The following is a 27,584-nucleotide window of genomic DNA, read 5'->3' as shown; positions in this document are numbered from 1 at the left end:
GTGAAACATAGCCTTCACACAGTATCTGAAATGTTATCTGATTTTTGGAGTTTGTCTACTGTATGCCAGCAGGCTCTAAACTAGCTAAAGGATGCTTAGTGGGGGGTTTTTGACCTTGGTTTCAGGCTGGAATTAAATTTGCTTTTCACCCCGAGTTTTATTAGTGTCCTGCAAACTGCATTTATTCAGAAAAAATACTGTACAAGACAGGATAGGGATGAGTGAATTGTTTCTATAAAAGTTCTTTGATGTCAGGATGCTTTTGACAGTAAAGTTAGATGTCTGTTTCTGCTGTAGTTCAGTAAGAAGAAATTTACTTCCATCGTTTTATAGATGGTATGACCCTGTTTGCAGCATTATAGTGATGTTGTAAAAATGTGACTGGGCCCATCTCAGATAATAAGGTTAACTGAATTCCTACTGGATGACAAGAAAGAAGAAGGCTTCTTACAAATCTGCTCAGCTTCCAATATCTGCAAAGCTTGCTACCCTAAGAATATTTTCAAGTTCAAAGCTTCCACCCCATATGTCCATATTTTTTAACACTGCAAGACTGATTGCACACAGCATTGTCTTTTCTAGGACATGCTAGATCAGTTCTGTTCTCCCACCACTGTCGTTCCACTGCTGGAACGCAAGACCAAGAATAATGGGCTGGTTTTTCTCTCATCCATTTCACACCAAATTATGCACCTTCAGTGGAACCTACTGGTAAGTGAGATAATGATCAAATAAACAATGGCTTATTCTGATTGTTGTGGATCGTCTTTACACATCGTTAGACCCCTTAACTTTCAGCTATTAGAAGGGTGAGATAAAGCTTTTGTTCTCCAAAAGCATTTTAGGCTGAAGTTAGAAATCAGTTATTGAAGTCAGCCAGAATTTCACCATGACTTCAATGCAAATTATGATTTCTCCCCAGAATTTTACTTTTTTCCAAACAAACACTTTCAGAGTCACTAAAATATGTGTTGAATTATCTCAAGCATTTCAAAATATTAATAGAATTGTAGATAAAGTATAGAGGAAAAGGAAACCAAGAACTAATAAAGTAATGGCAATAACATTTCATTTTTCGACAATACAGATTCTTAAGATTGAATATTTTTATTCATCTAGTGAGGCCTGCAGAAGCTTTTTGATGCAATGCTTGTAAAAAAAGTCTCTCAATGCCAAATTATAGAAGTGATTATATTTTGTTAGTTTCAATGTGTACCCCTAAAAAAATACACAACACCTTCTTGCAGGAAGAAAAAACCTTATATTTACTCTGATTTTCCCTTTGGCTTCTGATTTTGTTTCTCCCTAGGAAAGTTTGGAGCAGATATTGGACTTCAATTTCTCTTCCACTTCTGAAGAGTTGCTTGTTCCTGGTTTAAGAGGTAAAGATTTCTACAACCATTAAAAAATCTAACAAATATGGGCTAAAACAGAAATGCATACAGAGCAGCCATATTTAAGTTAGTATGTTATTCTTAGTACTTTTTTTCCACAAAATGAAATATATACACAGTAAAAAGTTACAGGCAGGTTCAGTAGCTTACCCTTTAGCCCTTAGTTTTGAAGAGATCTGTATAAGCACGTGGAGGAATTCCAATGAATGCAGATTCTCATGAGTGCAACATTATATTCTACATGATAGGGATACTGTCTGCCCTGCAAAGATGCTAAAAAGTCCATATTTAAATGTATGGGAGCTGTTCTTATGGCCCTGACTAACATTCCTCTTCCCAAACCCACTGTACAGTTAATTGTGCATTTCTAAGTGATTCCTTCCATTCCAGGGGACAAGGTGTTTCAGTGTAAAGTGCTTTGATATCCTTTAGGATAAAAATAAGTGAAAAAATATCAGTAGGGTGACTTTTTATTCTGTGGTTATCAGAATAAAAAGGAAACCTTCTTTACTGTCCTCTGTGTGGTTCAGTTTTTAATCTGACTATAAATATCTGAACAGAAACAGTCGTTCACTTGTGGTTCTTGGATGTTGTCTGGCATATACATTATGGGGAAACACACAGATATTTCGAGATCATATATTGCAAATGTGTTAGGGACCAGGGCATAGGAAGTCTTGCCTAGTGGTTATTCACCTGAAGCACAGATACATTCCAGGTTGGGGCACCAAAGGTGGAGGTCCAAAGGGTCTGGCATCAGAACTAGAACTAGGAGTTATAGCCAAAGTCAATACCATTCAGGAATCCAAAAGAGTGTCAATCCAGAAGGGGATGGGGCTGGGCTTGGCTGGGCTCAGTGATCAGCTGGCATGGCCCCACCCCCTGCGAATGGTGCTGCTGGTGCCACTCGCAGGGAATGAGGCCATGTCAGCCAAGTGTTGAGCCTGGCTGGGCACAGCCCTGTCCCTGCCCCATCCCCTGCAAGTGGCGCTGGGCTTGCAGGAGATGGGGTTGCTGTGAGTGGTGCTGCTGAACTTCAAGCCCAGCACTGCCTGGAGGTGATGAGGCCATGCCAGCTGAGTGCTGAGCCCATGCAAGTCCCCTGCGAGTGGCTATCTGGGAATCACTGTAATTAAAATAGCCCCCACCCCAACAGGCTACTGGTAGGGGGCGCACAGGAGTGCAGCACACGCCACTATGAGATTGGCCCCCGTTCAACTCAGCACTGCACAGGACAGGACAGTTTTATTGCTTCACAGGCCAGCAGCATGCTGGGGGGAGCACTAAGCCATGGCACAGAAATATAGAAGTGGATATGGGGCTTTTGGCCCACCCCTGGTACCTGCCCACAAATTGTGCCTCCGCAGACTCAAGAGACACCAGTCACCCCTGCCCACCTCTACCCCTGAGGATGCGGTAGGCAGCCTTAGATTCCAGGCTTTGAAAACTGAATTCTAGGAGAACGAGGGTATAGCCAGATGAGAAAGCAATTTAAAACATTTTTTTTTGCTTTTCTGTCTCCAAAATATATGGTTAGTTTTCCTAGTACAATTATTTTCTCTTATATAATAAATACTTTTGCTGTTTTTTCTCCTTACTGATTTCCTGTAGAAAGAGTGATTTCTGGGCAAATGCTATTCCAGGCCAGTCGTTTCTATGGAAAGGGGGAGGCCTATAATTTCTTTCAGAACTCAGCAGGGAGGCTATTTAGGGCTTCAGAGATTCCTTTACTGGAGCTTCAAAGTCTTGTATAAGGGCAATGGAACTGAGGCTTGCTGAGGTAAGGAGTAATCCCAAGGCAACCTACGTCTGTTCCTTGGGGCAAGTGGCAGTACAGTGGAGGAAAACTTGGGGTTTTGGGGTCCCCACTGACGGATCTTTCACTGTTGATATAAAGAATACTTTATCATACTAAACACTTTAAAATTGAAGTCATACTTTCTATTTCTTTGGGAAGTAGAATTTTTTTAATTGGTTTCCAACTGCCCCTATGTGAGGATACAGAGAATCAGAATATTTCCTATAAAACAGATGTTGAAAACTTTTGCATATATTACAGGAAAGTAGCTCTTGGCTACACATGTTAATAAGTAACAGTGGCAGGGTGATTACGAGTCCCTGCTATTGTTTTTATAATGTAAGTTTAAGATGTGGTCTGGACTTATTCCAAATGGTGCTCATAGTCAGACTCTGCATATGGTCATTTGGGGTAGGAAATCAATGATGGGGTTGATGTGATTCTACTTTGCTACTTCCTTGGGTGCCACTAGTTGTTGGGACTGGTGTGTCTTAACTATACTGTCCTATAGTTTGTGAAATCCTGGTGTGGCAGGATGGGTTGCTGTGGGCTTTTGCCTTTCTTTGGACACATCACAGTTATGCAACCCTTCCTGTTATCCAGATCCTAATACAGTGGTGGTAAGAATAACAGAATTCTGGACATTATTATAAGTAATTTGCTATTTATTCCCTTGATTTTTATGATGAAGCACAAGCAAAATTACCCACTGATTAAACTTTAAAATCTATACGAAAAGCTATTGACATCTGTTGTGCTAAAAAGTTAACACAATAAATCTTTAGTAGTAAAATATAGCATGTAAGTCGTCTGGTGTCCATTAGTGCTATGTTTAACCCAATAGCTTTTATTTAGACCTTTGTATAGAACATAATTTCTAAAAATCAAGATATTTAAATAGAACTGGCTCCATTATCCTTTCCCCTTCTTTGTTTCATCTTATTCTGAAGTCCATATGTCCTCTTTATTAATTTACACATAGGCACAATTAAGTGAGTCAGTAAATGAAACCTGACATTTGCACATACTGTCCTGTAGTTTGAATAGTCTTGTTTGGCACAAGTAAGAAATACCACTTCTTTCTGCTAACAGTTGGCAGATTTAATAAGCAAGCAGTCCTTCAGTATTCAGCAGTCAAAAATTGCTAAAAGGTTAGAATATGAAGCCACCCTAGATTTTGGTTATACGTTCTGAGACATGATCCATTTGCATTTAATTTAGATCCTCAGCAAATTATCTAAAGTAATTAGGACATCACAGCTTTTCTAGCATGTCTGTTACCAGCAAATGAAGGTTGCAGAAGGTTTATGTAAAGTTAGAACTTGTTAAGATTTATTATACTCTTTAGTCATCATGATGCATAAAACCTGCCCTCCATCTAAGTCCCCCACTAACACGCTGTACTATGGCAAGAAACCAGCAAGTTATGATAGCTGCCTGATATTAATTAATAATTTAGCCTTTACAATAGTGCTGGCCTTTATCCTAGAAGTACTTTCAGAACCCTGGCAGTTTATTAGCAGATGCACTGCAGGCAATTAGGAATTGTCATCTTCACATGGCTTTGTTGCCTACATACCTATTTCATAAAGCATTTTCAGTGCTTGCATTTGACTTCACTTGGAAAAGGTACAAAAATAAAAAAAAATAAATGAGTTATAATTCTTTTTTTGTCATAGGAAACATGTGCATTTATTTAATGAGAGTTCCAAACACGAGGGATGAGGGTGGAACTTGAGTTGATTTTTGCAGCACAAATTGTTAACATTTAAGATGGAGGAAGCTGGCAGTTGCATCATGAAATGATACATTTGTTTATCATTTTTAAGGATAAAAGTTTTAAAATACTTGTTTGTAAAATAGTTGCAGTAGCTTTAGGCTTTATGTGATGGCAATTGAAGAGAAGTCCTCTGTCCCAAAATTGGGACAAAGGGAGCTTACTTTGTCAGATGGGGACCGGAATTAAGAGAGAAGCATGCATATCTCTTCTTAAGGGAATTACTTTATTGGAAATCTAAACAAGTTTAACTAACATTCAGATCAGGCAACATACTCAGGCATAGGAGGATGAATGTAGGCTGGACCCTAGGATCTTTGAGTTTTTGTTAGTTGTTCAATACCCCCAGCAACTCAAGTCCATTATTTCCCAACTACTCAGGTCCATAATTCCCCAAACTCCCCAGATTTATAACCACAGATTTACAATAATTCATTATATGCATGTATCTACTTTTTATTGGATATATTCAAATGTATTTGCTTCACTGAAACTTTTAGAACTGAACTCAACCAGTCCTTTTATGGATGTGAAAGATGCTAATTGAGATTTATGTTCCTGTGAAAACTGCACTTCTGGAAGGGGGATTCTTTATCTCCTTCCTTCCAGAAATGTTAAGTGCCACCAGTGTATTTTGGTTAATGTATTTATAGTTTTAATTGACAAGCTGTTCTTTCCACCACCTCTCCGCCACCTAAGAAACCTAACATAAATAGATCTATCAAAACTATATCTAATGCCTCAGTTATTCCTGCTAACATGAGTAGACTATGGCATGGTATATTTGGATTATCAAAGCTGAGGCCTTTGCTGTTTAATTTGCTTTCCTTTGCTAACCAAGCTAATAGTCTGTAAACATTCCCATTGCAGTCACTCAGAAATGGAATTTTGGGGCCTTCTGCTTTTAGCCACCTCTCTGCAGCTAACACAGAATTTCTATTATTTAAATATTCAACAGCCATTGCTTTCTTATGCTTTTATTGAACCAACTACATACACAACAACATACAGTTCTGATCGATCCTTCTATAACGGAGGATATATAAAAGATGACGGCACTTATGCCAAGGCCTTTAATGTGCTCCTTACAGTAATAAATATATTTGGGGGGGGGGTTGGAAAATGTGAAAGGTCACATCCTGCAAGTGATAATCTGATCTGTAAAGCATTAAATAAGAAGAAAACTGTTTTTAATAAGTGAACTGTCTTTAGAAGTATTTTAGGATTCCAAGTATAACACCTAGGTTCATTTGCTATTTGTGACTTAATTTCAAACAGCCTCTTAAAAGGCTGTTAATTATGTTAATATGTTAATTAGCTAAGTTAAGTGCCATTGGCTTGTATGCCTTTTCTGTCTCAGTGTGTGATCCTAATCCATCCAGGACCAATACACAGCTATATCCTATTCCAGTGAAAGACCCTACATTACTTTATCTTATAAAGATGCAGCCCACTCTGAGTAGAGGAAAATCAAGTTATAGTAGTTAATAAACTTGTCCGGTTAGTGAGCTATCTGTGATCTAGTCCTCCCTTCATCTGGCTAAAGAGTGTTTGAACCCATACCTACTTCTATCTTGGCTGCTCAGTGGCACAGATTGAACAGGAAGGGTAGAAGGCATGCTTATTATCGCTAGCCCCTGGCCTGGTATTATCATCAATAGCCCCTGGGCACCAGGTGATTGGTGGGAAGTGGGAGATGCAGGTCCAAACATCCTTTGGCAAGAGGCCCTAGAACCTCTCTGCTGTTTCCTGGGCAAATTACTTTAGGGCTATTGCACTAAATCTGGGTGGGTCCTTGTCCTCCGATTGTTAGTCATTGCTTTTTGGTGATTAAGGATTTGGGACTTACATAAGACATATAGACATTTTTTAGGGTGGATTTATGTAACAGCAGAATGCAAATGATGGTAGATGCTACAAGGGAGCCCTTCTGAGCATGCTGTAGGGCCAAGATGGAGATGCATGCGGAATCTAAATGGCCAAGCAACTTATTGGCTCTTACACAGGATGGGTTAGGAATACATTTGAAGGTTGGATGCCTGGCTCAAGATCAACTTCACAAAACAGAAAAAAGGTCTTATGTTTCTGACTTCCCTAATAGGGAACACAAGCAGAATAAAATATACAGTCTACAATTGATATTTTGTCTCTGGGAAACAAAACTTTTAATTTTTTTTAAATTTTTATTTGTGTTGTATAACAGCATTGCTGTCATTTTGGGTGTTTTCCCATCCTTGTTTTCTTTTCTTAAAAAATGAATGGCATCTGTTCATGACAGGCACAGTATGTAAAAAGAAAGGACCATATGTTTAGACTACTACTGTTTACTGTGTGTGGAAACAAATATAGAATCATAGGGTGGAACGGACCCCAAGGGTCATAAAATCCCATTCTCCTGATACAGGATTCCCTGTTCATAAGTTTATAGCGAGATCAATGAGGCCTAGATCAGTGGTGGCCAACTGTTTTGGCAGGTGTGCTACAAAATAGCCCAAACCCTCCCCGAGTGCTATTCTGAATACCTTTCTCTGCCCAAGCAGCTTCTCTGCTTTCTGCTCTCTGCCCTATGCTCCCTTCCCAGTTTTCTGCTCTGTTTTCTGTCTGCCATTGTTATGACTGTTCCCATGCTGCCTGTGCCACACACAGATTGCCCATGCCACTTGTAGCATATGTACTACAGGTTTGCGAGCCCTGAACTAAATAGCATAGATACCTACCCCTCCTCTTCTGCAATGAAAAGAGACACAATACTGTGACTGTAGTTTGGGAGGCTAGCAGTAATAAACATACAAACAATTATAATGTTGCTTATAGAGTATAACACTTTCAGAAGGAAAGATGAAAATAATATTCTCTATAGTCAAAAGACTCCACTAGCTCTCTGAAGAGAGCTAAAGAGTTATAACAAATCTTGGATATCAATAACATGCTTCTTTGCTTTTGGTAGTGGCTCACTAGAGCAAGGGTTAACAGCCTATGGTATGTGGACTGGGTTTGGCCCATGTAGCTACTGGTGTTTGGTGGAAGGGGTTCTTGGTGACATTTGGTGGCAGGGGCTTTGCCTGTGCCATGTTGAGGCTGGATGGTTAGGCAATCAGGCAGCAGGAAATTTGCCTGTGCAATGGAGAGGAGGGGTAGTGGCAGCAGCAAGTGGGTTGTAGTCCAGGGCCACCTTAGACCTTAAGTGAACCATTCCAGCCTGCCACTGACAAATGTTGCCTGCTGATGGCAGACCATATGGTAGAAATGTCTGAATAACACTGGAGTAATGCTAAAGATTAACCATACTGAACACATACTATATGCTATAGTGCTATGGAGTAGGCATGCAGGTGTGGAAGAGGGAATGGAGGAAAACAAAGCTTAGGTGGTTGAAATTCGAAAGTACTTTGAGCTAGCTGATGGATAAGGTAAGAAGAGCAGAATATATGGTGGGAGGAAAAAGAAAAGCTATAAGAAAAATGATATGAGAAGGGAAACAAAATGAAATCATTAAAGAAAAATACTTCGAAGAAGAGAAACGCAAAAATAGAAGCAAGGACTTCTCAGAGTATAAATAAGATGATAGATGAAATTCCCATACATTACTTTAGGGGAAGTGTACAGATGGCTGAAAAACTGCACTCCAAGAGTAGTTATCAATAATTCAATGACAGGATGGTTCTTTCCATAATCAGGTAATATTCAACATGTTCATGAAGAAGTTGAATGATGGGCTTCCTTATGAAATATATGGTACACTTGTAGAATACTCTTATAAAAACTGTAGATAACACCCAGCTAGGAAGGGCTACAAGCACTTTGGAGCTCAGGATTAGAAACCAAAAAAGATCATGATAAATCAGAGAAAGAGTCTGAAATCAATAAGATAAAATTAAATAAGAACTAGTGGAACGTAGTACCTTTAGGCAAGAAAAAGCAAATGCGTGGATGCAAAATGGGATATGAGTTGCTACACAGCAGTAATGCAGAAGAAGAGTTGGGATTTGTAGTGGGGTATCACATTCTGGATATTTTTATCAATAATATACTGCTGTGGCAAAAAATAAATGTCACTTGTGGATGTATGAATAGGAGTGTCTTAATTAAACATACAAATAAATTATTTCCCTACTTACACACAGCTCGCTCCTCCACTTACGAACTGTGTCCACTTTTAGGAATTATATTTTAAGAAAGATGTATAGAAAACAGAAAGGGTCCAAAGCAACTAAATGAATTTAAGTTTTAGAAACCATGACATATGAGGAAAGGCTGAAAGAGATGAGTTTGTTAAGGTTAAAAAACAGAAGATTGATAACAGTCCTCCAATATATAAAACAATTTTATAGGGAGGAGGGTGATCAATTGGTCTTGATTTCCAGCCAGAGTACAATAAGAGATCATCAGCTTAATTTTCTGCAAGTGAGATTTAGGTTTTTCGGGGAAAAAAATTAACAATAAGAATAGGGAAGCACAGGAGCATATTTTCCATGGTGTTCCTAAGGGTTTGATTTTAGGATCCTGGTTAACTGTTCTATTATGTTGGTACTAAAGCTCGATGTGTCTTCATGACATTTGTGAATGTAACACTAAACTGGGGGTTACTGATGATATGGAAGAGGGCCAGATGATGACACAGAAAGATTTAGATAATCTTATGGAATGGAACATATGAAGTGGAATTAGACTTGAAGTGTAATCATGTACTTTGAGACCAATAACAAGGCTTCTGCCGTAAATGAAGATGCATAGATTGGAGAAATCTGAGGAAGAGATGAACCAGGGTGAATTGCTTAGTCACAGGATGAGCATGAGTCCCCAGTGTAACACAGATGTGAAACATGCTAACAGAGAGGGGGTATTAGTCAGGATATTTTGCAGGAGACAGAGACGTACTAGTATGGCTGGTTAAATCTTATTTAGAATAGCAGTGTTAAAAAACATGGACTTAGATCAAAATGAGTTAAAAAGAAACCAATGAAATATTTAACACTGAAACCTTTTGGAGGAAGAAAATTAAGGAGCTTGTCTTGTTTAGTTTAGTAAAATGGAGATTAAAAGGGGATATGATAACTCCTTAAATGTATATTTGTGAGGTGAATATTACGAATGAAGAAGAACTGTCTAAGCTGTAAAAGCACCACCAAAATAAGATCACCTGGCTATAAACTAATTATAACTCCAATTTAGATTGGAATTTCTAATTATCTGAGAGTGAGGTTTTGGCACAGTCTTGTATCTATCCATGGTCTTCTAAACCAAGTAATGGGGGGGCAGGTAATTCAAGTCTATTTAAGACTGCACCGGATACATTTATGAAAGGGATGAAATGATAAAATAGGGAGTTCTGGTTCAACAATCTATGTGTTTGATGTAGAAGCATGAGTTTGCAGTCCCCAGGTTAAGGCGTAAAGGTAACTCTTTTGTGTCTAAAATGCCTTGTAATCTGATACCTCAGGGCTTTTGCTGATTACCAATTGGAGGATGAATTTATATTTTGGAGGTTGTGGGGAGGGAGTCTCCTTCCTTCGGAACAGGTCTGGCCAACTGGTAACCTGTGGGCTGCATCTGGCCAGTGAGGGATTAAGATGTGGCCCCTGGGATCCTTCTCAGTTGCCATTCCCTCTATTAATCCTATTTACATGGCATCCAGGATCTCTGGAGCAGAGCAGTATGAAGGGAGGGGTGGCAGTGAGCTTGCTGCCTATGTGATGTCCGTGGGGAGTAACTTGGTTGCTCATGCAGCAGCCCAGTGGAGGACTTGAGCAGTGGGGGGCTCACATTGCTTCTGTAGCAGTGGAGCAGGTACTGCTTGGATGATGGTGCCTGGGTTGCAGCTCTCACTGTTCAGTGGATGATAGTGATGGGGGCTCATACTGCCCATGTGGTGGTGGCAACATGGAAGCTGTTACCTATCAGCTCCATGTTCTTGGGGAACCCTGACACAGGACACAGACTGTCTGACTCACAAAGAATCGCACCTCCCCCTTCCTCTACCTAAACAGAAATTGATTAAGATGCAGTGAGAGACACCTAAAACCCTCCAGATAAGGGTGACAAAAGTGAAACAACTGCCCTAGGTCTCATTTGCATCTGAGATGGGAACAGATGACCATTCATTTACATGAGAGATGGAGAACAGAAAGCCTGAAGCAGAGACTGCAGTGAATTCTGGGATCAGCGAAGCAGGGGAGCTCTGCATGATGGGGAAGCTGTGCTCCAAATGCTCATCAACCCTCACACCCAGCTCAGCATTTATCAGACCAGTTCTAATCTGGATTTACAAAGGACTTTTCCTCTTCCCCCTCCCCCCCCACCTCTAAGCGAAAGTAAGTTTACTAGGCATCTCGGGCTGTACATTCCCCAGTCCCACTATGGGAGGCCTATGTAAACTTAATTGGCTAAAACTCGGTTGCCGGGTTAGGGAATGCTGAGGCAATAGACCGAGTCAGAGTGGGTATGGGCAACATTTGAACAATGGTACAGGGTTCATCACAGTGTCCAGCCCATTGGAGCCCTGTCCACAAGTGTTGTCATACTTTTCCCGAGACGACTGGTGGAAGTCCTCTCCACAACAGGTTATGAACACTCCAATAAGTGCCTTAAGTCTGTTAAAAGACTAAAGTAAGATCTGGAAAAGTCATGCTAAGCTGAGGCTTGTTCACAGCAAGTAAAAATCCAAAATCCTGATGCTGCAGTCTATGGTTTCTGAAGACACCAGGAGATATCCCATCAAGTAAATCTGCTATCCATAGGAATGTCAAGCTGGCTCCCAAGTAGGTGTTTCCTGAGTATCAATCAAGTTCCTGAGATGTTCTACCCAGATAACCCCTTGTCAATAGAGAGGACAATTTGATTTACACTATTGAGAAAGCCTGAAAGAAGCTGAACTAGGGGTATAAAAATCTGTAAAAGAAGCAGCAGTGTGTGTGCTGACACCACGTGTTTTCTTCTGGAGAGGCTGCAGGAGGAAGATCATCTCCCTTCAAGGATCATGCTGAGAACTTTGACCTGTCAGCTCTGCAACCTGAGTGCCTTGGAGTGGTGAGATCCCAGCTCTCTCTCTCTTTTCTCTTCTCTCTCTAAGCATAGATTTCTGAACTTGAAGTTTATTAGTTAAGCTTGAGCTAAGTTTCCCAAAATACCTAGTGAAACCAGGGTATACTGTGACTGTTTGTGTTTGTTTTTCCTTTGCATGTCTATTACTACTAGTGTCAATATATATTTCATCTACTTAGCAATAAATAACTTTTATAGTCAAACTGGTGGTAATTGGGTATATTTTGCCTTCTTTATTTCTCTTTTCCCCACTTGCTCTGCAGCAACGCCCCTCTTACCTAAGCTAAAGATCCCTGTGAAGCCCAGAAATACTGTGGGGTCTGCTCATCAAGAGGCTAAAAGACTGGGGCGTGCTGAGTTTGAAACACATAAGGGGATCAGCTTGTACAGGCTGATTGACCCAGTTTGGCTCAGATGTGCCCTAATGAACTGAATGCTGGCCCATGAGGGTGTCATCTGGACACCCAGCCAGATTCAGAGGTATTCTGTTTAACTGTGTGCTTGTGTCTGACTGTAGTTTATTGTTGCTCTGATGAACTGATTCTTGGCATATGAGGGTGTCAGCCTGTCCATGCTGATCAACCCGGCCAGGTCAGGCGTGTCATGTTAATCTGTGTGTGTTTGTGTGTATGACTGATTTGGGGACTGGAGGAACCCAGCCCCACTGAACTGAGTCCTGCAAGATAGCTCCATTGGGGGTGAGGGCTTGCAGAAGGGAGAGATACAGCTCCATATAGAAACACAAGTAACACAAGCAGCACATTCATAGAATTACCAAGACCCTAGCCCTAATAAATGAGCACACCCCAAAGTAGTGGGCAAATCTGGTAACAAAGCTCATGTTGCCTGCACATTAGGGCTCCAAGAGAGACCGTGGGGCTATAGCCCCTACTCTGGAGGACAAGGCACGGGGTGTTGACTGGAATGCACTGATTTTTTGTCAATACCTAGAAAACACAGATGTTCATGGCTAGATGTTTTTGCTGTTTAACTCAAAGTCATACCAGCCAGCCAGCTGAAGACTGCTGGCTCCCTTTGAGAAGCTTGAACTTTCTTTTCTGTAAGGTTTTTTTTCCACGGATTTTATGGCAATTCCCTGGATTTCCTGGACAATGCCAGATTTCACAGAATCCACAAAATCTACAAAACTGCAAGTTTAGTAGGTCCCTAGTTATAAAGGCTTCTTGGCGTCTTGGGTATTGTGCCTTGTAGATGGATGTGAGGATTTGAAGTGGCAATTTAGAAGCTTGGAAGGTTGTATGGTTCCCACCCTTAGGTAATTTGAAATAAAAGTTACACAAGTACTTGTCAGTATGCTGAAGGCATCTGGGTGCCTATGGCCACCTGTTAACATTGTGTATATGCCACAATTATCACGCTGATCATGGCATAAGTGGGCAGGGTGCTACATGCATACCGAATTTAAGGTGCCATAAAAGCATTCCACAGAGAGTGTACAACATTTCTATGGCTAGTTTGTGTGGCACCTTAAATTTAATGTATGGTTGGGTTCAACGATCAGCTGATTGTTGTTCCTGGGGTGAGGATCACACCAGGGTATAGAACCAACTCCTATGAAGTCATAGAAAGCACAGAAAATGAGGGTTGGAAGAGACCTCCGGAGGTCACTCTAGTTTATATCCAGTTGTGGGAATATTGTTTACCTTCCCTTCTAGTGGTTAGAGCATTTGTCCAGAAAGTGGAAGACCTGGGTTCTAAGTCATTCTTACTCTAAGAAACTCAAACCTACATTTCCCATTTCCTAGCACATTGTCCAAAAACCAGAATATAGAATAGTCTAGGTAGAGGCATTCTCCACCTTTCTTGTTGAAGCTATTGAAGCTTTTCACTGGACAGCTAAAACTGGAAAAGTCATGTGGCCTAGGGATGAGGGAACATCCCTGAAGAATCTTGGGGCACTTTTACACGTGCTCCAGGGGTGGGTGGGGGTGCTTTAATTAGAGCGGCTCAGAGAGCTCTGAAAGCTCATTTGAATGAACTTTAGATCAAGAGCCTCCTGCCACCATTTTGAAGTGTCGGGACACTGATACATGAGCTGTGGAGGCTGGCTGGAACATGGTAATTGTCACACTCCAGACTCAATTAATCAAGTCTCCTTTGATGCACTTTAGTTACAGCACATCAGAGCAGCCTTGCAGCATGTCTACACACACCCTTGGGCACTAGTCTTACCAGATTATTTCTGGCTTTTCCTTTATTTTAACTACTGACCTTCTAATAAAATATTCATTAGCAGTCCTGATATTAGGGGCCAGAACTCAGGAAGGCCCACATCATGGGGCTAGAGAAGCATGTTCTTTATTCCTTGTTATCTTTTGGGACCATGCCTGAAGACTGAAATAGGAAGGTGGAAAATAAAATATCTCTACCTCAGCTATCCTATAACCAAGTTGCTGGTGTGCTGTATTTGTGGTGTGCGGTATTTGTGGGTGGGAGAGGTGATTTGAGTCCTGGCAAAGGAAGATCTAGAACCAAGTTATATGCACGTATTTCTGTAACTGTGCTCTGATAAACAATAGTTAGGGAGAATATATAAATAGATGTCTCCTTTGTAAGAAATGACAGCTAAAGCCCATCCTGAAAGCTTAAAGCATGGACAACATGATTGCAGAAAATTAATGATAAAATGAGAAGACAAAAAGTATGATTCATTTCGATTATGTTACAGAGAGGTTAGCTGAATCACCACAAACTGAAAGAACTCAAGAAGAATGACTTTTAACTGACTATTTTAGAAAACAACACTTTTTTTAGTAACTCATTTATTAAATATTGACTCAATATATAACTGAAAAAGTAAGGTCAAAAGAACAATACTTCTAATTGGTTATCAGTCTTTATACAATGTTTTAAGTCAGTCATCTTCTCCACTCTTTTATCATGCATAGTTATGAAACCAGCATGGTTTTATTTTGATGAAGGCAGGATACTCATTTGGGGGAATGATTCAAGAGTCTCCTGTTCTTGATTATTAAAATGAACCGCATATCTGAAATGTCCTGCCCTTATACATTTGTAGATAGATAGCTTCTGATTTTTAAAAAAGGCTATCGTTGTGAACAGCAACCAAAATGTTGATGTTTCTATCCTATAGGTGATGAGCTTATGATTCACATCTGTAGATGATTCAGAAAGATATCTATCTGCAAGGACTCATCAGGCTGTGTAGGGAGAAGAAAAACGTGAATAGTTATGAGAATTCATTACTTGGAAAATACTGACTATGGTTCTTAACTTGACGAAGGAGAAAAAGACAGATAAGAAAAAGAAGAAAGCTGTAAAAATGCAAGAGGGCTCTATATCCTTTTCAATTTTAAGATACACTATGTTTAGATAAACTTGGTCAACTTAGTTCAATGCTGTGAGTGCGTGCCTAAATAAATGCTGACATAAGAATGGGTGTGGTGTACATGCTGGCTGAGGACAAACAGTGAAACTGTCTCTAGCACACCCAGTGTCCCCTGCCTGAAGATGCATTATGTACTACTTTTTAGTGGAACAGTACTAAGGCTAAAATCCTCTTGATGCCTGAGAGTTAAAGAATGGAAACCTGAGTGCACTCGAGTCAGTAACAAAACTTTTTTATTTAACTGGGGGCAAGACTTCAGATGATATAAAGATGGGTTAGCTTGCTTAATTGAGTAGGTCATAAGAATAAGTACAAGTAGTTCAGAAGTTTCCTAAGTTCATAAGTTCAAGTATTTTAATATCTGTCTAACAAATTGTTTAGTGAGCAGTTTGACCTATGCATAAATAACTAATGCTAAATATAATTTTAGAAAACATAAGTACTAATATAGAAAGAAAACTATTCCGGAGTCAGCTTGACCCAACTAGGAAGAGGAAGATGCCGAGGTCGGCTTGACCCAACTGGAAAGAGGAAAATGCCCTTGTGATGATTCCCATCGCAAGAGATAATTATAACTAACAGAAAAAATTATGTTATGACTAATCTCATTGCGCGTGCAACTAAGCATATGTAGAAGGAACCATATAAATATGGAAGTTAAAAATTCCTCTGGGTAGCTCTCAGTCCTTAAGACTGGAGTCTACCCTTCTGCAGAAGCAATACATTTTCTACTGGCACTCTTGTGTCTCTTGACTCATATTATCACGGCTAGTGCCCATGACGCAAGACCAAGCTGTCCTTTCCTGTTTAGGCAGCTAACTCGAATTTTGCTAACACAGACACAGTGTAGTTTTTATCATAGAGCTTGCTCCTCAAGCTTAGCTGGGAGTCATAGGCAGTTGCTGGATATAACATGACATGATTATTATTTGTTTCCATATCACCTCAGAAAAAGAGAGGTGCTAGGACTTCTTCCAAGGGCAAGAGAAGGAATATGTTGAATACAAATAATATAATAAAAGAAGAGAGAAAGCATTAATGTTTGCTACCCACATTTGCTCCTCTCTTAACACATTTTTTTCTTGGAAAGAAACATGGCAGGACCTCAGAAGGCAAAACAAAAGTAAAAGACAATTTCCTTTGCTGTCGGAAGTGTATGAAAAGAAAGAGAATAATGCAAACAGTGAGACCTACTAACCTACTCCTCCACAGTGAGACAAACAGCACTCTTTTACTAGAATGCATATTTACCAAATTGTTTCAGCTTTATAGTTTATTGTACAGCACTCCATGCTCTTCAAGGAACTAAAATAATACAGCATATTTACACACACTGTATGGTGATGTTAATAAGGGTCCTATCCCAATACAAACTGTCATTTTTTTATTTAATTGCACTTGAGATACATTCATAACTAGCTGGGGAATATGGTTTCCTGAAGAAACGGTATATGCCTTTAGATTAAATGATTTTTCAGAGGGAATATTCAGGTGTGAGTTATCATTAGGGAGGTGAGATTAATTTATGACAAAAGGTGACAGACAGATGGACTAAGCTACATGGAAACTGTATCAAAAAGCTACAGGTATTCATACATAAGAGCACATTTACACTTCTAAGCCAACACACATTTATTCGCAGCACAGTATGCACATTTCAAACACCTTTGGTTGGCGGGGGGGTCACACCAGCATAGAAAGAGACAGATTGAAATGGATTACTGCCTGCAGATTAGTTTAGAGGAGAAAGTATCATGTCTGTGTTTTATACACCATGGCTAATGCAGAAGGAGTAAAGCAGGGAGCGGGTGTCTGCTGTCTCTGAATGTATCTAGTGGGAATGATGAATGAGCAGTATATCCAGTGCTTCAGTTTGGATAGAAAATTCATCTTAGACCATTGTTATTTACTTGGTGGGCACCTGGAGAGTAGGTCAAAGCAAAGTCATCCTCCTCCAGTCTGACAGGAAGTACTGAGTGTCATTTCTGATTTTGATTACAAGCTAGGCTGACCTTAATCCTTGGCCAATAAGTTCCTATGAAATGAATCTACACACCTTTTAAAAAACATGGTCAAAGCTAAACAAAGAAAACAACCCCAAATAACATACTTCTTTTCAATCTCATTGCTAGTATGTAGTCAAAACATCTTCAAATATAGCAACCCTGAAAATGATCCTTGTCTTTTACTCCCATGCAGCTGCCTACCCAATCTGGAGATGTTCCTCAATATTTTTCACCAGCTGGAAGCTCAGTCACAGCTGCAGCTGTGCTCACTGGGCATAATATACTATTCTGCACACATAAAAGGAGCAGTGCAAAGTCAACACTCATGATTTAAAGGAACAGCAATGATAGGCTCCAAGGAAATAAGTTTCTGAGTAGTGGCTGATCACCAGGGATCCTTTTTTTCTCTTATTACAAATTCTCTGATTAAAAACCCAAAATCCATGATAAAAATTAAAGGCCCCCCACAGCCCTCACCAGCACTGCTGGAGCCCTGCACTCCCCCTCACAACAGCCCCCCCCAAACCCACAGACACAAACATGCAGACATAGAGGCACACACAGACACTGACACCCACCCCAGCAGGTAAGTGTGTGTGGAGGAAAGGGGTGGGGCAGGGCAGGGAAAAGAGAAGGTGCTGGGGGGGTAGATCAAGAGAGCAGGGGAAAGGCCAGGGGGTGAGGACAGGGGTGCCACCCTGCAGGCCACACACATGCCAGCCGGCCTGACAGGGGGTTCGCACACAGAGGCTGTCACTGCAACTCTGCCACTGCTCTGTGTGCTACCATCCCACGGGCACCTGCATGGCTTTGTGGGCAAGTGGCACAGTGCACGGCAGTGGCAGTGCAGTGGCAACCACCGTGTGTGGGCCACATACATGCTGCCCGGCTGGGGGGTACAAAGCGGGGTTTGCATGCAGCGGCCACCCCTGCTTATGCCCTGCGACTAGCTGCACAGCTCTGCGATGGTGCGGGGTGGTGGCAGCTGCATGCTGGCTGGGTGGGGGGACGTTGCAGGCAAGTGCTGCCACCACAAAGCCATGGCTTTCACCCCTGGATCATAGAGATAAGTGGGGCTTGGGAGCTGTGGGGCAGGGCTGGGGAAGATGGTTGGGGGCTGAGGGAGTGGGGGATGCTGCCAGCCCCAGGCAGCACACCACTGCCAAGAGCAGAGCCAGGGGGTGAGAGCAGGGGAGCCTCTCTGCAGGGGGCTTTGTGGGCAAGTGATGTGGGGCACAGTGTGGCGGTGCCTGCCATGTGTGGGCTGCACACATGTCACCTGGCCGGCTGCCCGGGGGAGAGAGGGGGAGGCTCATATGTAGCCAGCTGCACAGCTCCATGTCCGGCTCTGCAGTGGCAGTGAGGGACAGTGGCTGGGGGGGTGGCAGGGCTTGCATGGAGCGGCTGCTGCTGCTTACCTGTGGGGCCGTGCCAGCGGTGACAGCTGCTGCGTGTAAAACCTCCCCGTGCTGTTGCTGCTGCTGCGGAGCCATGCTTGGAGCTGTGTGGCTGGCTGCAGGGTGGCAGCAGCAGTGTGGTTCTGGCCGTGGCTGCCGCAAGGTGCAGGACGGTGGTGGGGATGGCTGCGTGCCACCCAGCCTCCACTACACTGCTTCCGCTGCCCTGCAGCTGGCCACACAGGTCCAAGCATGGTTCTGTGGAGGCAAGCAGTGGTGTGGGGAGCTTGTGTACACAGCATCTGTCACTGCTGGCATGGCCCCACATGTAAGTGGCAGTGGCCACCGAGCTGTGCAGCTGGCCACATACAAGGTTACCCCTCCTCCTCCCCTGGGCAACTGGCCAGGTAGCATGTGTGTGGCTCACACATGGTGGGCACCACCACACTGTGCCCTGCATCACTTGCCCACAAAGGCCACCTGCAGAGGGGCACCCCAGCCCTCATCCCCTGGCCCTGCTCCTGGCTGCAGTGTGCTGCCTGGGGCTGGCAGCACCTCATGCTCCCTCAGCCCCCAACCATATTCCCCAGCCCTACCCCACAGCTCCCAAGCCCCATTTACCACTACGATCCAGGGGCAAAGGGCAAGTCTGAGCCTAAGTCCAGCCTTGGCTGCCTCAGAGGCTTAGGCCCAGCCCTTTTCCCTCTCCCTCCCCTTCTGGCCAGGACTGAAGGTTTCCTGCCCTTTCTGCAATCAGTTCTTGCAGGCCAGAGCTGTGCCAGCCTACGAGACCTCTTTGCAAAGCAGAGAACCCAAGTCTTTCTCTGCTAAAAGGGGAACTCCATGTTTTCTCCAATAAAAATGGGGAATTCGTAGTTTTCTTCATTTTTCCGTGGGAAATGGAGAACCTGGATCCCTGCTGATCACTCTCTAACACAGAACTTTAGAAAGTTTGCTCATCCTTAAGATTAAGCTCACTGAAAGATAATGTCTCATATAATCAAAGGGAGTTTACATTAAATACTGTTGCTGTTTTAAAACAAACAAACAAAAAACCCAGAACTCATAGGAACTGGAATCCAAAATCCTAAAATAACATTATTGACATGTCTTAACCATTCCTCTTTTCCCCATGAGTCTACAGATTGTGCTAAGGAGCTAGGCTCTGAAGCTGAGGCTCTGGCAGATACTAACCCGCTGTGAAACCACTGTGTGAAAGTCTAAGGGCTTTGGCACAGGTTAACTTAAAAAAGTAATAAAGGCATTTAAAATAAAAGCAGTCATTTGTTAAAGAGTGGTAAACGGTCATATGTACCCTCTAAAAGTTTCAAAGATATGCCACTACAGCTGAGGGGTATCTTTGATTTGTTTTGCCCTGGATGTTCCAGGGTATTGTATGGATGCTCTTTGGAAATCAAACATCTTACCTTCATTCTTCCAGCATCACAGGATACACGGGTCCCAACCAGTCTACTCCTTCCCACCTACCAAATCTTATATAATTGCAGAGAGACCATGTAACCCAGTTTCATAATTGCACTGCCTGAGAGCTCCATGCTTAGCATGGAGTTGCTGGGGGCTTTGTTCAAAGTAGATGGTGTGGCAGGGAGAAGTTTGCACATCCCAGCCTCATGGTCTCTCTGCCCAAGGAGGTTATGCAGGTCTGAAAAAGCGTGAAGGCTCCTGACACTGACACTGTTCTAAAAATTCCATAATTTTATGACAGCACAACTTTCCACAGATTCCTGACATTATACAGGTAACCTGTGCCAAGGCCCTAAGTTGTAGGCATCTGCGTATTATCCACATAAACCATTCACAAGCCACAGAGGTATTCTGGACACAGCCGCTTTCTTCTGGGACCATACCCTGTATCTGTGGTTGGTATTAGGGCTGTGTGAAGCTTCGGGTGGTGATTCGATTTGGAGGAGGTTTGGCCCAATTCGGTGGCCAATCACCTAATTGAATTAGGGGACCAATTAAAAAGTCCAAATTGATTCAAAACTCTCCGAGGCAACCATGGAGGGACCCCAGCCAGCCGCCACTCCCTTCTTGCTCCCCCAGATCCCTGACCCCCATCTGCCCCCCCAGCCTGCTCCATGGCTGCCCCGCCTGCTCTAGCTCCCGGTGCTTTAAAAAAAAGCCCCTACTCGTCGGGGGCTGTCCAGTGGGGGGGCAATCCCTGCTGCCCCCACTGCCCCATGCTGCATGGGGGGTCTCTTCCATTAGCCCTCTGGCCCCCCCTCATTCCCCCAACCTCCGCATGGATGCCCCATCCACCCCAGCTCCAGCCCTTTGAGAAAAAAAAACAAACAAGAAAAGCCCCGGGACTCATTGCTCCTGTAGCAACCTCAGGGCTTTGGAGGGATCCTGGATGATGCCCCTGCATGTGGCAGGGGGCAGTGGGGGGCAGAAGGGATGCCCCCCCAATGGCAGGAAGAGTGAATGCGGGGAGTTTCTCATTTTTTTTCTTAAAGGGCTAGAGACATGGTGGGCAGGGCAGCCATGGGGGTGGGGGCTTATGGGAGAGCCACCCATGCAGCAGGGAGCAGCAAGGATTGCCACTCCACCTGACAGCACCCGGTAAGCCAGGTCTTTTTTTTTCCAAAGTGATGGGAGCTAAGCTGGGTGGAGCAGCCATTGGCCTGGCTGATTCAGAGATTCCGCAGCAGCCGAATCTCTGAATCAGATTCAGTCAAACTGATTTGGAACAGTGATACTAACCACTGAATGTAATCACTGTCCCCCAAATCAGCTGAATCCAAATCCGAAGTGAATACAAGCTGCTTCGCACAGGCCTAGTTGGTAAGGGATTATGGGGCATGTATACACGTGTTCTGAGGAGTGGGGCTCTGAGAGTGGCTCTAATTAAAGAGCACGGACCATCTCGTGTATCAGTGTCCCTGTGCTTCAGAATTATGGCAGGGGTGATTTTTTTAAAGCTCATCAGTGAGCTTTAGATAAAACACTTCCCCTGCCATTTTGAAATGCAGGGATGCTGATACATGGGACATGGGGGATGGCTGGAGCACAGAAATTATTTGCCATGCTCTAGCAGACTTGATTAATTGAGGCTGCTGTGACGTGTTGTACTTACAGCGCTTTGGACCAGCCCCCTCACTTGTATATAGACACCCATAAAGACTACCATGGATCTTTGTTTATTAGGAGACTCCCCTTAGGAAGAAGCAATCCTTAGGAATAAATTAAGACAGGTTAGCTGTCTCTCTTGGGTTGCCAGAATGGCACAAAGCAGTAGTGTTGGGGCCAAAAATCTAGTCCTTTCCTGCTTTTTTCAGTAGAAAGTTTAGGCTCTGTGATCCTTTGCAGATCAGTCCAGTGGCTCTATAGTAAAAGCCCAGAGAAAAGAATGAATGTTTCTATTAACACAGCTTTCTATGCTTTAATATTTCAGTGGAGTCATTTCAGAGATACCATTTTGTTACTATGTTTAAGTTGACCTATGAGACCAGGTCTGTCATTTTTGGATATCAGGTTACAAATTTACTTCATTAAAACATAATGCCCTCTAAAATTACTAAACCAAAAATAGGCCAAATTTTTCAAGCAGCACAGTCAGTATAAAGATGTCTATATGATACTGAAGAAATTAGCAAAATGATAAAATGTTATGTTTTATAAATTTTTTACAAAGTCATATCTGTGCTTCTGCTTCAGATGTGAAGGGGCCTCATAAATCTAGTTGAACATAAAGTTCTGCAATAAGCATTGTCATTAGTTACTTGGCCATTTTATATAAAGTCAAATAATGTACAAAACCCCCACAGTTCTGCCTAAATAAATAATTTATACTTAGAATTTTAGGCGAGTATGTTTCCCCTGATATAAATGGTCCTGTGGAAATAAATTCTGTTAAAATGTATAAGCCACCAAGATGCCCAGTTTTAAACTGTGTGTACGCAAATATAAGAGAAAGCTGATTGGGAGAATACAGATATGCAGCTAAGCTGCTTTTTCTGAAACCTTTTTTTAAGCCCTATTAATTGGAACTGCTGTGGGCTTTTGTAGGCTGTGCTAAGGTTAACCACTTGGGTTAAGCTTGTACATTAGAAATTCCACAGTGTTATCTAAACATGTCCATCACATTTCAATGGTGTTTAGCTTTATATTAGTAACAGGATGTCCCAGTATCATTAAAAGAAACACTCATACAAAATTCAACAGCAGCAACTTCCTTTCCCAAAGGATTATATTAATAGAATCATAGAAAATGAGAATTGGAAGGGACCTCAGGAGGTCATCTAGTTCAACCCCCTACTCAAAGCAGGTCCATCCCAAACTAGATTATAAGAGCTAAGGTTTTACCTGGGTCTAAAAACCTCCAAGGATAGAGATTCCACCACCTCTCTGGATAACTGGTTCCACTGCTTTACCACCCTCCTAGGATAGGTACAAAAAGCCCAAATCAGTTTAAGTTACAGTTTTCTGTAAGTGGCATAGTATAGGGTTAGATACAAAGGTTATACTTAATGAGCTTTAAGAACTCAGAGGGAGCTGTACAGTTTACAACTGTAACAGAAAGCAGGTTAATGACTCACAAAGCATTTTAAAAATGGCAGATCTCACTCTAAGTTAACCCTAGATGGATGTGTGCTATCCTAAAGCACTTTCTGTTGGAGTGCTTTATCTAACGTCTGTGCCAGATCCCACTGAGAGTTAACTTAGAGCATGGTTAGATGAACATCTTGCTGGGGTCATTTGACCCCAGTATTCTTTCCTGCCATGGCAGGGGGTCGGACTAGATGATCTGCTCAGGTCCCTTCTGACCCTACAAACTATGAAACTATGATCCTTTAGCTTCAGACAGAGCTTGCTTGTTTTGCCTGAGCAGTCAGGCTGGCCCTATACCCTCAGCTGTTACTGAACCTCTGATCTCAGCCCCACATACAGCCTGACCAGGGCAGGGAGGGCTGTGAGGGGTGTTTCTGTCCCTGCAGCTGCCTGGCTCCATGGGGTGCCACGGCACACCTGAGGGGTGGTGAGGGGGAAGGAGTCCAGGGTCTCTCTCACAACAGCCACTGCCAGATCAGTCCCAATCCGCACCCTAACCCCCTGCCAGCTGGTGACTGTCAGCAGTGGCTGGGGAAGAAAATGAGGAGAAGGGACCCTCTGCTGCAAGGATCCTACCACAGTTGGATGGCTTGGGGCACTGGTCTAGGTCAGCAGGGCAGGGGAGGCCCATTGACACCCCCTGGTGCCCAAGCAACCTGGAAGCTGCAGTCAGAAATCACTACTCTGGCTTTTCACTGTGCGGGGAACTCTGGTAGGGAGGTGTGTGGAAAAGGAGTCGGCCTACCATCAGGCTCTTCTCTCCCAGCAAGACCCTCGCTGGAAACCTGTGGGCTGGCCAAAGTCTCTTTGTCTCCCTAGGTAGACCAAGACAGATTAATTAGCAGGGCAGACCAGAACCAGATAATGTTCAACACTGAGAAGTGTAAAGTGCTTCATCTGGGGAGAAAAAATCTTCAACAAACTTACAGGCTTGATGGTGCTTCACTAGCTAGCACCACATCCAAAAGGGACCTGGGGGTCATAACTGACCATAACGTGAATATGAGCCAACAGTGATGGTACAGTTAGCAGAGCAAACAATACACTGGCATGCATCAACCAATGCATCTCAAACAAAATAAGGAAGTTATTCTCTCACTTGACTCAGCATTGGTGAGGCTGCAGCTGGAGTACTGCATCCAGTTCTGGGTGCCGCACTTCAAGAAGGATGTGAAGAAGCTTGACAGAGTCCAGAGAAGAGCCACTTGTATGATTAGAGGCCTGAAGAGCAAGCCATATGATGAAAGGCTGACAGATATGGGACTATTCAACCTAGAAAAGAGAAGACTTTGCAGGGATTTGGGGGCAGCTTACAAATATAGTAGCGGTGAACATTAGGGGCTAGGCAAACAACCATTCACCAAAGTTCCCCAAGGAAAAAACCAGGAGCAACAGTCCTAAACTCCTAGAAGAAGGTTTCAGATTTGATATAAGTAACAACTTTTTCACAGTTTGTGTGGCCAGACTCTGGAATAGACTCCCAGCTGGGGCAATGCAGGCACCTACACTAAATAACTTCACAAGGAGACTGGATGCACATCTTGCTGGGGTTATTTGAACCCAACAGTCTTTCCTGCCCAGAGTAGGGGACTGGACCTAATGATCTCACACTTCCTTTCCAGCCCTAACCTTCTGTGAATCTGTAAATGTCATTGTTTTAGACTCTGACCTGCTTGTGTGGAGCTCAGCTTAAATGATTTGCCCAAGGTCACATAGGGAGTTTGTGGCAGAGTTCACAAATGAACTCTGATCTCCTGAGTCCCACACCAGGGCATTAAGGACAAGACTGACTCCTTCCTCTTGCTAACAGTCAAACTCTGGATCTCTATTTGGCAAATTGCCTCAACTGTCACAATCGTTTACATAAACACTCGAGTACAGAGAACATTCTGATTATTGTATGCAACATCTGCAGTTAATTTTGGTATTCTTTTCCAGGTCACCACATTTTGCAAGATCTGCTTAAACCAAATAACTTGCCCATACTCTGCTCAAACAAACAGACCAGTCAAAATGCCACCCTATACTGTTTATGCTTGAATAATGTTAGAAGCTTTACAAAACCATTAATGCCTACTTCACACTACTTGATTAATAGTCAAAAAAAGGAAAAAAAAAACACCTTTTCTTTTTTATATGCCTTGCAATACAATCGGCAGTAAATCCTTGCAACAGTAGAATCATAAAAAAGTAAGCATAGAAAAGTAGTCCAATCCCTGACCAGAGTCAGAATCATCCCTACCCAAACCATTCTGCACAAATAGTCTCTAATGTAGTAGAAAAACTACACAGTCAACCTTGACACAACCACAAGGCACATCTTAACCAGCCACAGGTAATGCAGAGGGACAACAGTGACCAGTGTCCTGCTGCTGTGAGGGATGCTACAATATGATCAACAAATCCAAGGAAGAGGGCTATATAATCATGTTCCCCACTACAGATGAAGGCAAAAATCTCTGCAGTTTATACCAATCTAACCATTCCTTCCAAACCCCAAATATAATAGTCTAACCCTGAGCAGAGGGGCAAAACCCTCTTGCCAGGGACATCCAAAGAGCATAGTATTGCAGTGACTACAAGTGCTTTGATTGTTTACCTTGTTATTGACTATAATTGCTTTGACTGTTTATTTTGTTATTTCTCTTTTTATATAAGGAGAAGATTTAACCACTAAGATAAGGTTAATTTTGTTATGATTTACTTTGTTATGATTTACTTTTTACTATAATTTGATCAGTCATTATTAGTACTTGGAATTAACCATCTATTTTAAATTTCTTATTGCTTAGCGTAAATGTATTTGACATATTGCTGTCATGACTTTGGAACTTAAATTTAGTATAAGGGAAACGCTTGTGTCAGGGTTTGCGGTATGTTTGTTGTGTGTCGATATGTCTCGCTTATGTGGAACAAAAGAGTGAATGATGGACGTATGTGACAGCAATGGAGGAAGACAGGCCTCTTGCAGCAGGTGAAAATAACCTTCTTTGGTTTAACGGTTAAGGGCTGCAGTGGACGTTGAGTTAGCAGTGAAGGATTACCAAGTACTAAATCATGCTCCATCTTGATGGCTGAAGACTGCAAGCAATGGCCCCTGATGATCACAGACCACAAAGCCAGAAGATCATGACCTACTCATCCCAGCCTGCCAACAGGACAAGGAGAATAGCCTTCATGTCTGACTCAGCGGAATCCATAGGCTGGTATGGACAGCTATCACTATAATGAATGAACACAAAGACAAGGCTTTGGGTCTCTTCCACCTGCAAGAAGGAGTTTTGGGCATATCCAACAAGACCTGACTCCAACTCTCTTGGTAAGCCTGGCCAGCCAGAAGACTGAGCTTGAGCAACTTTAAAATTTGGTAACACCTTAACTTTTGCAGGACTGTCTAACTTCTGTGTGTATGTGCTTGTTTCCTTGAATGAATGAATGAATGAATATGCATGGGAATGAGTGAGGCAAATAACCTTCCTGTTCTTTATTATTTTTATGATGCATGTTTTATGTTCCAATAAATGCGGCATTGTGCCTTATCCCCTGATAACATTCCGGCTTGTTTTTAGTTCACGCTATACACCCTGCCCACACAACAGGAGCACTGGAATGCCCCTTGGTTACAATCAACATCCAGTGCTCCTGAGGAAGGCAAATCCTTACCTGCCCTCAGCCCCTGGCATATGTAGCAGCAGAATGGGGGAATAAATTCTTTCCTAGCCCCATGTGGCAGTCACCAAATCCCAGGAACATGGGAAATACCATAGTAGAGCTTAGGCATACTACTCCTAGATCGCTCCTGACCAGTGTTCATCCAACCTCTTCTTAAGTACTTCCAATGATAGACTGTCTAGGAAAGCTATGGAATCTCTATTTCATTGCCTCACTGTTCTACAGTGAAGACTTTTTTGTGATACTCAATCCAAATCTACTTTGCTGCAACTTCAAGCCATTGGTCTGCACTATGCTCCCTGCAAGAGGGAAAAGGCATTTTCTCCCTTCTTTATGGCAGCCCTTCCAGTATTTGAAGACATGCTATCATGTCTTCAAAGATACTCTTAAGCATCTTTCCCACGACCTGAACATGTCCATTTCTTTCAACCTCTCTTCATACAACTTGCTTTTTAAGGCCTTTATCATTTGTTCCCCTACTTCTGGACCCTCTCCGTGTCTTTTTAAAAATGTGATACCCAAAACTGCACACAATATTCTAGATGAGTCCTAACCAA

The 27,584-nt window shown here is 42.6% G+C and overlaps 1 long non-coding RNA gene across 2 annotated transcripts; it reads left to right on the top strand.

Moving 5' to 3' along the window:
- Positions 1–665: 665 nt before the first annotated feature.
- Positions 666–26,893, top strand: LOC149874923 (uncharacterized). 2 transcript variants are annotated; one of them, XR_016439990.1, is made up of 4 exons: positions 666–711; positions 1,310–1,382; positions 11,910–11,995; positions 26,363–26,893. It is a non-coding gene; the product is annotated as an uncharacterized LOC149874923 (long non-coding RNA). The 2 variants fall into 2 exon arrangements; XR_016439989.1 differs by lacking the exon at positions 26,363–26,893 and adding an exon at positions 15,126–15,397.
- Positions 26,894–27,584: the final 691 nt, after the last annotated feature.

The sequence above is a fragment of the Crocodylus siamensis genome, chromosome 1, assembly GCF_052110815.1.
Source record: "Crocodylus siamensis isolate JL-2025a chromosome 1, ASM5211081v1, whole genome shotgun sequence".
In the NCBI taxonomy this organism is placed as follows: domain Eukaryota; kingdom Metazoa; phylum Chordata; order Crocodylia; family Crocodylidae; genus Crocodylus; species Crocodylus siamensis.
This window is presented reverse-complemented; position numbering and strand designations above follow the sequence as displayed.